Genomic DNA, 14,188 nt, shown 5'->3' on the forward strand with positions numbered 1-14,188 from the left:
TGCTACATTAATAATACTAAAAAGACTGAAGCAAAGTGCTAAGTGCTACGGAGAAAGGGCACAAGAAAGAAAGAACAAGAGCTGTCACAGGAGACAGAGTGCTCGACTATTTCGATGCTGGATAGTGGAACTGGGCACATCTGAGGAAGCTGGAGCTGTCACTGGAGTGTTTAATGACTCCAATGTGGTGAAGATATTGGACAATAGCTTGAGTCTGTGTCAAAAGTTTTAAGTAATAAGAAAAATAAAGATAAAGTGTATCAAAACATTAAATAAGTATAACTCTAAGTAAAAAGGGAGCATAATTCATGAAATATTGGTGCAACATTGATGCACCTTGTCAGGGATCATCCTAGGTCAAAATTTAAGGGAGAAGTGACTCTCTCCCCAGAATTTAGGGAGAAATCGAGGAATTTAAAGAGAATATTCGGCATAGTATTCAGTTTCCTGCCTTTAATTATATATTTCCACTTTCTGTGGGTCTTGCTATAACTTATAAACAGTAAGTATTTAAGTAAATTTATTATTGCATTATCATTTTCATGAATTTCTAAATAAAGTATTAACTTAGCTATGAAAAAGTCGCTCTAAAATTTTTATCCTAAAGTTACATACACGTCCGAAAATCTTATCAGGTGCACGATCGAAACGCCATGAAAATTTTCATTTATGTTTCGATTCTCGTGCTTTAATAATGCCTGATTTTTGCATCAACTTGTTCAGATTTATACAACTAATTGATATTTTTATTAACCTTTATCAAAATAATACTAAACTCGTAGATATTGGCGATCTTTTTACAATAATTTTGTACGGCAGTTGAGATGTCCGCGGAATCATATTATTTTTTTATCAACAGCGCCCGGGCAATTCATTTACAGAAATTGGCCGTATTTGAAATATTTTTTGAAGTAAGTTTTAATAAAATCAATAAATAATATACAATTGATGCATAAGATCATGCACTCGTTAAGTTTATCGGCTTTTTACACGCCGACTGAAAATTTTCAAAATGGCAGCGGCTTACACTATTATTAACTGTGGGATATAACGATACAATTGGCTTAAGTTTGACAGACAAGTAGGCGGGGTTGACTATGGATTTATCGGTAATTCAATCTAGAATATGCATCAAGTTTTACAACTTTAAGTAAACAGATTACAACACTCAGAAACACTCGGCGATTCAGATTTCGCCTGGAGGTGATAATCAGGCAAAGTGGCCGACTTTACAGCAACGAGGATGTAGGATGATCCCTGCTTGTGTCATATGATGTGGGTGATGATGTGGAACAACTACTTCAAGTTTGAATCAAATCCATTTAGTAATAACTGAGATAATAGTGAAAATGCATCAAAATTAACAATAAATTCTAAGTAAAAGGGGGCCATAATTCATGAAAAATTGGTGCCAGAGTTATGGACCTTGTGTCACATGATGTGGGTGAGAAGGTGGAACAACTATTTGAAGTTTAAATCAAACCCATTTAGTAATAACTGAGATAGAGTGAAAGTGCATGAAAACTTTAACCAGAAATTCTAAGTAAAAAGGGGGGATAATTCATGAAATATTGGTGCAAGAGTTATGGCCCTTGTGTAATATGATGTGAGTGATGATGTTGAACAACTATTGTAAGTTTGAATCATACCCATTTAGTAATGATTGAGATAGAGTGAAAGTGCATGAGAACTTTAACCTGAAATTCTAAGTAAAAAGGGGGGATTATTCATGAAATATTGGTGTGAGAGTTATGGTCCTTGTGCCATATGATGTGGGTGATGATGAGGAATGAATATTTTAAGTCTGAAACAAATCCATTAAGTAATTACAGAGATAAAGTGAACGTGCATCAAATCTTTAACCCAGGTGCGGCTGCGGAAGGACGCCGACGCTGGGTTTAGTAGGACAGCTCTCTATACTTCGCATAGTTGAGCTAAAAATTAGGACTCTTTATGATGGACTACTTGTGAAGCACACGTTAAATTTAGTTGTGATGAGCCTACAGTTAACTATAGCTCTGATATATTAGTTCCCATAGAAAATGTTTCAAACTGCAGCTGTGTTCAGCTTATTCTTAAATTTGTTTTCTTCAAACTGAAGGATGAAAAAATAAGACATTATGTAAACATTAAGACATAGACACTAAGGGCTAGCTGCTATTAATATTGTAACATTAATTTTCCTGTTATATCCAAAACAAGAGCTGTCCAAAGACAGTAATGCTTGCCTATTTAAAAACGTACCTTGTCAAAAAAGTTAAATGAATGAAAGCAATGGCATACACAATCATAGGACAACAATTTTGTTTAACAGTAAGTAAAGAGTCATAGAACTTTCTTGTTTACGTCTGTCATCATGCTTTAAGAGATAGGGGCTTTCATACAATTTTTAATTACTAAGTCAAAATAAGGGGCATAACTTTGTCAAAAAGCAAAACAAAGTGATGGAAGCAGTACACTGCATGTCAGATCACAACAATGAGTTTCAGTCTATCCACTCCCACTAGTGGTTACTGAGATATCAGACTTTAATAACCAAAAAAATGCTATGTCAAAAAGGAGCATAACTTTCTTAAAAAGCAAAATAAAGTTCTGGACCATGTATGTTGAATGTTATATCATCAGAATGCTGTGTGAAGTTTCAATTATTTTTTTCTTTGTAACAGTTTCCATACAAAAATTAAACCAAAAATTGTACAGTCTGTATAAAGTTGAGGCAGGAGAAAGATGCTCAAGAGTTACAGAACTTGTTTATTGCATATCAGACCATAAAAAAAAGATTAAACGCATTCCCATTAGCAATTACTGATAAAATAGCTTACATACAAAAATTTATAACCAATCAGACATACACATGGATGCCGACTTGTATGCTGGTCCTATCAAAAGGCTGGAAGAAATAGCTGCTGTACCTATTCTTGGAATATGCAAGCTTAAAATTGTTTTTCAATATGAGGTGCACACCTCAATACTGTCTTTTATCCAAGTATCAAACATAGCTAAGTAAATTAATTAATTATCAAAAAACAAAAACTAATTGCAATTGCACATTTTCAATTTGCAAAATTATATTATTAGGTGTTGAGAGATTGATTATAAGTGTACCATATGCTTCATCCATACCAGGATTGGCCTGGGACCTGCTTAATGAAAAAGCAATCAAATTATGTTTAATAGCACTGCCTAAATAGCATTGGCAGACTAGTGGAATAGTTGTCATACCCTGATGAAGGTACTAGCAAGTTTGAACCAAAGAAATAATAAGAAGCAAAATAGTTTTCTAAAAAATGTGGTGTTAACCTGATCAATTTATCAACCACCTTGACACTTACCAAGTTATGAGAGTTAAAAAAAAGCATCTTCATTCAATTTGAAAAACAAGATCTCATTTAGTTTATACATAATTTATTTTAGGTCGATGGTGAAGGAAGTTCTACAACTTATATTAATCACTCTCGACACCTCATTCCTGATGGAATCCATCGCCATGAGGGTATGAGAGAAGAGGCCAGTTTACCTTTTAATGCTGAGCGCCAAGCAAGGGAGTTACTGGTACCATTTTTCACGTCTCTGGTATGACGCGGCCGGGGATCGAACCCACGACCTCCCGCACTTGAAGCGGACGCTCTACCACTAGGCTATCAAGGCGATCTCATTTGCTTGTCAAAGATTTAAAAGGATTTGGCTTCATGTCCTTAACAGCCTCAGTTTCAGATTTATCTGTTTTGTAAATTTTTTTTTGACTCCACTCCTTGCATCTGGTTTTGTTTCCCTTATTCTAACATGACATCAGGAATTCTATTAACTGACCAATCAGACGGCTGCATTTTCGCATACCTGTCAGTATCCACTTGGGTAAAACCAAGCATTATATCAATGAACATTATGGTGACTAAAAATAAATTTACAGTTTGAGATGTTAAACACGGAGTCTTTGATAAAGTCCGAGTAAAATGAACCCATACCCAAGCGGAATTAGTATCATTTCACAATGTTTCGAACATGTTCAAATTATGAATAAACTCAAACTGTCACTGTAATTAAAAGGTAACTGTATGTGTCTCCACTGGACAGTGGTACCCAAACTTCCCACTTTCACATGCGTATATTGACTGTCAAAGGCCATGACTCTAGTCTGGCTATGCAAAATCTCTTATTAAAACACCAGGTGTACAATTTCACAATCATGCTGAATAACTATTATGTGAGATTTGATGACTCTTCGGTGAAATACTTTTTGAAATATGCATGACACAAATTCGGCTGGAAAGAACTCAAATAAACAGATGTATTGACAAGGGCAAATCTAAGTACCTCCACTCCCTCCCCACACCGCCCAGTTTTTTTTGGGGGTGGGTCACAAATAAGTAAAACTCAAAATGAAAAGATCTAAAGAGTCATGGTATCCTCACCTTGAAGAATATCATTATTCCATTTTCTCTGCACAGAATTCGGCAACTTTGTACAACAGATGTTGATTGTCCAGTGTCTGAAGTGTCAACTTGCTCCAGGCATTACACCAGCATAAATCAAGGACCTCGGCCTGGTTAGCATGTTACTGCAAACACAATTTTACCTGCATTGATAATCACACAACATAATTTATATTCATGACAAGTTATAAATTTAGCATAAGATAACAATCTGGGACAGGGAATTGTGTAACTTAAAGACAGACAGGCTTAATGTGGGATCAAAAAATACTTATAAAAAGTCTTTTTGTATTTGAGGAAGTCGATTAAATAGAAACTGAACTAGAAATTGCTTTTGTAAAAAAGCGCATGTCTCCCCCAATGCAAAGTCCTATAGGCAAGAAGTCAATAGGGGTCAAGAGCGAAAGTCAAAGAGACACTGATGGTTGGCTACAATAGGGATCATCTACTAGGCATGTCCAGTCATCCCGCTAAGTTTCAACACTCTTGGCCTAGTGGTTCTCAAGTCACTGTTCAGGCTCCTGTGACCTTGACCTTTGATCAAGTGACCCTAAAATAAATAGGGGTCATCTACTCTGCATGTCCAATCATCCTATTACGTTTCAACATTCTAGGTCAAGTGGTCCTCAAGTTATTTTCCGGAAATGATTTTATATGACAAGGCCCCTGTGACCTTGACCTTTAATAGACTGACCCAAAAATAAATAGGGGTCATCTACTCTGCATGTTCATTCATTCTATGAAGTTTCAACATTCTGGGTCAAGTCGTTCTCAAGTTATTGATCGGAAATTGTTTTCCATTTTCAGGCTCCTGTGACCTTGACCTTTAACAGAGTGACCCCAAAATCGATAGGGGTCATCTACTCTGCATGTTCAATCATCCTATGAAGTTTCAACATTCTGGGTCAAGAGGTTCTCAAGTTATTGATCGAAATGGTTATCAATGTTCAAGGCCGTGACCTTGACTTTAACAGAGTGACCAAAACAAATAGGGTCATCTACTCTGCAGGAACAATCATTCTATGAAGTTTCAACATCTGGTCGAGAGGTTCTCAGCTTTGATTGGAATGGTTTCGATGTTCAGGCCCTGTGACATTGACCTTAACAGAGTGACCCCAAAATCGATAGGGGTCATCTACTCTGCATTATCAATCATCCTATTAAGTTTCAACATTCTGGGTCAAGTGGTTTTCAAGTTACTAACCAGAAATGGTTTTCAATGTTCAGGCCACTGTGACCTTGACCTTCAACAGAGTGACCCCAAAATCAATAGGGGTCATCTACTCTGCATGACCAATCATCCTATGAAGTTTCAACAATCTGGGTCAAGTCGTTCTCAAGTTATTGATTGGAAATGGTTTTCCATGTTCAGGCCCCTGTAACCTTGACCTTCAACAGAGTGACCCAAAAATCAATAGGGGTCATCTACTTTGCATGAGCAATCATCCTATGAAGTTTCAACATTCTGGGTCAAGTTGTTCTCAAGTTATTGATCGGAAATGGTTTTTGATATTCAGGCCCCTGTGACCTTGACCTTTAACAGAGTGACCCCAAAATCGATAGGGGTCATCTACTGTGCATTACCAATCATCCTATTAAGTTTCAACATTCTGGGTCAAGTGGTTCTCAAGTTACTGACCGGAAATTGTTTTCCATGTTCAGGCCCCTGCGACCTTGACCTTCAACGGAGTGACCCCAAAATCAATAGGGGTCATCTACTTTGCATGAGCAATCATCCTATGAAGTTTCAACATTCTGGGTCAAGTTGTTCTCGAGTTACTGATCGGAAATGGTTTTCCATGTTCAGGCCCCTGTGACCTTGATCTTTGATGGAGTGACCCTAAAGTCAATAGGGGTCATCTACTTTGCATGACCAATCATCTTATGAAGTTTCAACATTCTGGGTCAAGTCGTTCTCGAGTTATTGATCGGAAATGGTTTTCCATGTTCAGGCCCCTGTGACCTTGACCTTCGACGAAGAGACCCCAAAAACAATAGGGGTCGTCTCCTCCATAAGCCCTACCAATCTATGAAGTTTGAAGGTTCTTGGTCAAATGGTTCTCCAGTTATAGCTCGGAAATGAAGTGTGACGTACGGACGGACGGACAGGGCAAAAACAATATGTCACCCCCTGAGGGCGGGAGGGGGGGGGTGGGGGGGAGACATAATTAGCATTTTTCTTTCAAATGCATCTAAAATGTCATATTTCACTTTTGTATGAATCAATATGCAAAGAGAGAGAGCTTGGCAATGGACCAATATGGTTGAAAATTTCATTAAGGTACACACTTGAAAAAGGGGTAAAAATAGCAGACAAGAAATACTGCCGACTTTACCTTTGGTCTCACCATAGAACCTTGACCTTGAACTGACATAAATGAAAGTTGCAATCTCAAAGCACTATCTCTTTGGGTAAGTTCACATCGAAACTCTAGGGTAGATTAGAGACCGACTCTATACTCGATAACCCACTTGAACGGTATAAGTTAGTACACCAGTCGTACCTTCCCTGTTGAAGAGCTGAACTCTGCAAACTCCACGGCAAGGTAGGGTTTACTGGTTCCTTGCTTTTCATCACCGTGCTCAATGTGCAGGGAAAAAAATGTTTTACATCTTTCCAGGGCCCAATTTTTTATTAGTCAGTTATTTTATCGATGAGAGTAAGTATCATTTACACAACAGCCTACCCTTCTCTAGAGCTCCGATGTGAACTTACCCATAATGACAAAATCTTCTGAAATATCAATATGTCTTCTTCCCAAAGCCTGTTAAAACAACAGTCAAATTGGTTATGATTCGACAGAAAGCACTGTGCACAGTTTAAACTCTAGCTGATTCATGTTGGGCAAACTTGTAAGAGACTAAGCAACAACTGGTGCATTTGGAATCTTAACACAAAATTATATAAAAAAAACACACAACTGAAAAATTGAATTCACCGTAATCAAAATTATGAATATCATAATGAAAAGAAACTGTTTCGCTTACATCGAAATATGTCCAAAATGTTCAATTACGAAAGTGGAGTATTCCATGTTGGTTTAGTTTTTACACATGAACAGGTTAGATAAACATCTTTACATTATATTATAGAACATCCTTGATAGGATGGCGTTACAAATCCATCAAAGAGATAAGAGAAAAGTAGTTTAAATTGCGGCTCGGATTTGTTTGTTATTGAAAACAGAACAAATATTTCAAATTTGTATGTATTGTGTCTGCTTAGACCCATTTAAAGCACTTAAACACTCATGCTGTACTGTGGTAACACTAGGGTGATAATGATATTAGATTTACCAAAGACTAACATTATTGTATCTTGATTTTATTTAAATTGATAAAATCAGAATGATACATTTAATACAGTGTATCAAAACATTAAATAAGTATAATTCTAAGCAAAAATGGAGCATAATTCATGAAATATTGGTGCAAGAATGTTGCACCTTGTGTCATATGATGTGGGTGATGATGTGGAACAACTACTTCAAGTCTGAAACAAATGCATTAAACCCTTCCAGGCACATAGAAGCTATGGAGCAAAAACCAAATATCCATTTAGTAATGACTGAGATAGAGTGAAAGTGTATCAAAACTTTAACCTGAAATTCTAAGTAAAAAGGGGGGCATAATTTATGAAATATTGGTGCAAGAGTGATGGCCCTTGTGTCATATGATAAAGGTGATGATGTTGAACAATTATTTTAAGTTTGAATCAAATCCATTTAGTAATAAAACCCTTCCAGGCACACAGAAGTTATGGAGCAAAAACCAAATATCTAACATTTGACCTTGAATTGTGACCTTGACATTTGACCATCAGGCATAGGTTATGTGTTCAACATGTCATCTGGTCTTGAGGAATAATAATGTGAAGTTAAATTAAAATCCTTCCAGGCATATAGATTTTGGGATGCGACACGACGGGACATGCCAAACTGACTCCTATAATTATATCCCCCACAAACTTGTTTGGTGGAGGTATAATTAAACTTAAACATTAAGTGTCTCCTCAGACCCATCCAAAGCCACAAAGAAGTTTTTTAAAAGAAGTATCTGGAGAAAGCAAACAAATTTTCTAAAAGGCCCAAAGTATCAAGTAAAATGACTATAAAATGTGAGTCAATGTCTCCAAAGGGATTTGAGCCCAGAATATATGACACTCCAGACTTGCAATTAACATTACTGAGCTATTTTGGTTATTAAAATTACCAGGTGACAGATCTGGTCTGTCACTGCCATATAATTCATGGCTTCAATTTACTGATTATGTATTTTCATTTAAAAACAATATTTGACAAGTACTTCCACTGTTTGCTTGTGCAGCAATCACACAAAAGGCATACTACTCTATCAATGATTTCCTAGAGGACCTTGCACACATAATTTTGTCACCATGTCTGTGAAGAACAGGATATGTTTCAAGTTTTATATAACGTACATACTAGTGAAATCATTTAACTTCATCAGCATGAAATTTCGTGGTTTGGGCCAAAACGGCTGTTTCGTGGGGACGTAAATTCATGGATTTCAAATTTTTGATTTTTTTTTTCAAAAAATAATTTCCACAGAACTAGATCTAGTATAAATTATCATTTTGTTTTTACATGTGAAACTACCCGTGTCAAACAGCACTACCACGGTTACCGACTTTGCAATCTAAACCACGGGAGATTAATGACTGATCATGTGCCAGTTATTAACAACTGTGTTATCTTAAACAACTCCTAATTTGCAAAACTTAGCGAAACTGTGAGATTCAATTAATAAAAGTTGGTGCCAATTAAAAAGTGTCAAAACAGTAGCACCTGGGATATAGTCTTGCACAATTAGCATGTATAATCATGTTTCCATTAAAGTTGTTAATATCAATGTGCGTGTCGTGTCACCTTCAATGTGTTGAGCTGTTATCATCCATTGTCTGTTTGTTTGTTTTTCATCAAATAAAATTATACATTAAAATGTTTTAATCAGCCATTCTCCAGCTGTTTTTCTTTTAAAAATCATTACAAAATATCAATTTCCCCTGTCCAATTTCATCAATTTATGCCTTCAATTAGACCTTATTATATTAATTTAAATATGCACATTTCCTGCCGAGAAACTTGTAATGTGAATTCGGTAATAATGCAATGGACGCAAATCTTAAGCAAATAATTTACAATATTTGAGCCATGCTGTGAGAAAACCAACATAGTGGGTTTGCAACCAGCATGGATCCAGACCAGCCTGCGCATCCGCGCAGTCTGGTCAGGATCCATGCTGTTCGCTAACAGTTTCTCTAATTGCAATAGGCTTTGAAAGCGAACAGCATGGATCCTGACCAGACTGCACGGATGCGCAGGCTGGTCTGGATCCATGCTGGTCACAAACCCACTATGTTGGTTTTCTACATCTCCGTAAAAATAAAGGCTAGTGTATAAACATTTCAGAGTGGGGCCAATAAATGCAAATAACAGCCGCAGCATAGTGCAGTCTGTCATGTGACTCTATGTAAAACTACTATTTTTAGTATATACTTTTACTTTGACGAACATGTCGTAAACAAACCACGGGTAAATGTCTATTTTGTTCCTAATCATACGTATTATTTATCGTTGTCAGAGCCTCCATAAACTACACAAAAGCTGACGGTCAGTATTTGCAGCATGCACACAACTATGAACCAGATCGGATGGCTATGGGGTCTTTTTGGTGACACTAACATTATCTTGGGTACAATTTGTTCATTGGGACTTAATTTCATAGTTGGGCTGAACCACGAAATCCACGGAAATTAATCCCCCACCAATAATAATGATTTCACATTAAGTATGTCAGTGAATACATGGCTGATACAGAATATCTGGGGGAAAATCCAAGTACTTTTCAAGACTTTTCATGTATTTTTTTTTTTTACTTATTCAAGAATTGCTTTTTTGTATTTTTTAAGTACTTGTGAGACAGGAAAGACTAGATGTGTGTCCATTAAAGAATACTGGTGCCCCCCACTTCTGTCACTGTACATCATGTTTCATGACTCCAAGTGAAATATTTTTTAAGAATCTTATATGCAATGTAAACTTTTAAGCATTTTAGTCAGGGACCATAACTGTGGTTTGACTGTGTGAAAAATTGATCAGAACACATTAGGTGCACAACTTCACAGGTTATATAACAATCCTTTATAGTTTTATGACTCTGTCTTGAAAACTTTTAAAGATACATAGGACACAAACTTTATGCAGTTAATCTGACTAAATTGAGGGTCATACATTAAGCACTTAATCTGGATTTTTAACTAATTCAATAAAGGGCCATAACTCTGATCTGACCAACTCAAATCCCAAACAAAACCCCCAGGTGCACAACTTCACATGTTGTATAATATTTCTATTATGTTCAAATATGTTTGAAGAAATGTGACACAAATTTTGATGTCATTTCATGCATACTTCTGATGTAACTCCAGGGCCATAACTCTGGTTTATATATATGGCTGTGTGAAATCCCAATCAAAACACCAGGTGCACAACCTACATGCTGGATGACAATCCTGTGAGATTTGATGACTCTTGGTTAAATACTTTATAAGAAATGCACAACACAAATTTTGACTGACAGACGGACAGACAGACAAGGGCAATTCTAGTTGCACCCACCTCCTCCCCCAAAATTTTGGGCAGCATAAAGATACTTCTGAAAATATTGTCTGCAGATAAGATTTACCTCGCATTGAACATGGTACCCCTGAACTGGGATGTCTTCAGCTGACTCGAGACTTATCTAGCCAGCAGTGAGGGCGAGGTTCAGCTGACTCAAGACTTATTGAGCCAGCAGTGAGGGCGAGGTACAGCTGACTTGAGACTTATCGAGCCAGCAGTGAGGGCGAGGGTCAGCTTACTTGAGACTTACCAAGCCAGCAGTGAGGGCGAGATTCAGCTGACTTGAGACTTATCAAGCCAGCAGTGAGGGCGAGGTTCAGCTGACTTGAGACTTATCTAGCCAGCAGTGAGTGCAGGGTTCAGCTGATTGGAGACTTATTCAGCCAGCAGTGAGGGCGAGGTTCAGCTGACTCGAGACTTACCTAGCCAGCAGTGAGTGCGGGGTTCAGCTGATTGGAGACTTATTTAGCCAGCAGTGAGGGCGAGGTTCAGCTGACTGGAGATTTATCAAGCCAGCAGTGAGGGCAAGGCTCAGCTGACTCGAGACTTATCGAGCCAGCAGTGGGGGCGAGGTTCAGCTGACTCAAGACTTATCGAGCCAGCAGTGAGGGAGAGGTAAGTACATAGGTTATCAGCTGAGACAGGTACAGGGTATTTCCTCTGTAATCAAAGTTAATCATTGTATCAAAGCCTGATGTTAACTGACCACAAGTCAAATAATTCTCCCCATTCTTTAACTGAAATAACCATTTGCACTCAGTGAAACAGGCAGTCATAACATAATCTCAGTAGGAATTATAAGGATTTGTATGTAAAATTCATAAATCGTTTGAACTCCCTTATGACAGTTCAACAGCAGAGCTTCAATATTTTCAAAACATAGTGTGATTTTTCTACACCTTTTATATCAGCTAAAAGACTCACTGTACTAGTAGATACAAACTTCAAGTAGGCACTATCTATTTTAGGTATTTGTGTAGCTAACTGCATCAAAGCACAGAGTCTGAAAAAATATTTCAGATATCATTTTCTGAAAAAGAGTTACTTGAGCTGAAAAAAAAACAGATCCTGGGTAAAATATCTGGAAAAAATGGAGACAACTCTGCTAAAACTTTATTGTAGGCTTAGGTGGCTATGTACAAGTATCTCATGCAAACCATTCACATTTTACCTCTAGGCACGAAAAAATCATGCATTATTACAGGAAAGGTCAGCACTTTGAATAGAAAGATATGTAAAAATGAAATCATTTAATGCCCTGGGGGAAAGTGTGACATTTTTGTGGTGAAATTTATCAAAGGAGTCAGAGTATGGGAAAAAATATCTAGAAATATGAGAAAATCAAAGAAAACAATTTCAGAATTGTCAGATGCATGACTGTCCTAGTTATCCTTACTTTTCCATTGCACTGATATAACATGGACAGGATTATGATTGACAAACAGTATTCCCTCAACAATTTCAGTCTATAAACAGATTGTTTCCCTTGCGTACAGCGGGCTTAGGGTAATTCTCTATATAATAACAACAGTTACCATAATTATAGTTTTGACCTTAATTAAAGCAGTATCATTGCAAAGTAAGCATGACGTCATGCTTCATATAAGAGAGCAATATCGAATACATTTCCTTTTATTTGTGATGCTATCAGGTTTATTTACATGTATTATGGTCTACAAATATGGAACTATTTGTTTCCAATACAGAAATGCCTAGCAATAAAAGGAAAGCGGGTGCTGAGTAAACTACATCCCACAAATTGTACACACAAAAATCAAACCTGCCTGATTGTCCATTTATGATCGTCTGTTTCTAGATGAATATAAACCCATTTTTGTTATCACATTGACCAGTTTGACCTCATACTCTGGTTTGCTCTAATTTAAAGTGCAAACCTCAGGACAAACATCAAAATTTCAAAATTCTTAAAGATGCCTAAAGCCTCTCTTTCAAAGAAGTATATCCTATCTTTAGATATTTAGTACAAAATGTAGAAATTCCTCCTTAAATATATCTCACTTTACTATATATGAGCCATGCCATGGGAAAACCAACATAGTGGGTGTGCGACCAGCATGGATCCAGACCAGCCTGCGCATCCGCGCAGTCTGGTCAGGATCCATGCTGTTCGCTAACAGTTTCTCCAATTCCAATAGGCTTTAAAAGCGAACAGCATGGAGCCTGACCAGACTGCGCGGATGCGCAGGCTGGTCTGGATCCATGCTGGTCGCACACCCACTATGTTGGTTTTCTCATGGCACGGCTCATATATAAAACTGATTGTGTATAATGTCAAGCAGTAAAAGAACTTCTAGTCTTTTCCTCACATAGTACACATTTATACTGTGTTTTGTTATACATCGATGTATGGTGTAATTACTATTAAAACCTTAAATACATAGAACTATTAAGTACATGTACTGGTAATACACAAAAATTAAACTTACATAAACTAATCATGCTAATAGTGTGTAGTAACTGTTCATATTTTCATATTTGAAATTTGGGCCTAGTATAACTTTAACACAGATATATTGCACCTATCAGAAGCTATTATATATTAATAATGATTACTAATAAAAATTATCATTTATTAGGAACAGTGAAATTCCATCTATTTTCCTCACATTTCTGATTTCAATCACCAGAGAAACACTTTTGAGTCTAGCGTACTTAAAATTAGCACCATTTTCTTATAAAAGGATAATGTGTTAAAACTCAGTGAATTATCATTCCGTCTTTATTATTTATAATTATTATTAGCACACAAATCTATCTTTGGAATAAAAGTCATGTGCCTAAAACGCCTTTTCTTTAAAGAACTTCAGAAAGACATTTTGAGTAAATTCTATAATGTATCCTTGATAAAGTAGCTAACACAGCTTGAAACTCTAAGTTGATAAAATAAAGTTATAAACTTTCCAGTGTTTGCAGTCGCTTATTCCACTTTATTCTTGTTTATATGATAATTTACTACAAACAAATACATATTCTAAATTAGGAGAAAAAAGACAAATGAAGCATGTACCTTTTTAAGATACATCTATGATTTATGGTTGATATCATTTATTTACAGTACAATTATTTCTTTACTAAACATTGCGTATAATA

The 14,188-nt window shown here is 36.6% G+C and overlaps 1 protein-coding gene across 6 annotated transcripts in view; it reads right to left on the reverse strand.

Annotated features, from left to right (window-relative positions):
• Positions 1-14,188, reverse strand: part of LOC123531496 (neuromedin-K receptor-like) — a 120,006-nt gene that overhangs the window by 83,007 nt on the left and 22,811 nt on the right. For 5 of the 6 annotated variants that reach the window (XM_045312529.2, XM_045312537.2, XM_045312527.2 and 2 more), the window contains exon 3: positions 4,413-4,558. The gene's annotated coding sequence lies outside the window, so the exon portion shown is untranslated. Of the gene's footprint in view, positions 1-4,412; positions 4,559-7,421; positions 7,496-14,188 lie in introns of those variants that run through there. The other variant, XM_045312528.2, reaches the window with a different exon arrangement.

Source organism: Mercenaria mercenaria, chromosome 11 (genome assembly GCF_021730395.1).
Source record: "Mercenaria mercenaria strain notata chromosome 11, MADL_Memer_1, whole genome shotgun sequence".
NCBI lineage: Eukaryota > Metazoa > Mollusca > Bivalvia > Venerida > Veneridae > Mercenaria > Mercenaria mercenaria.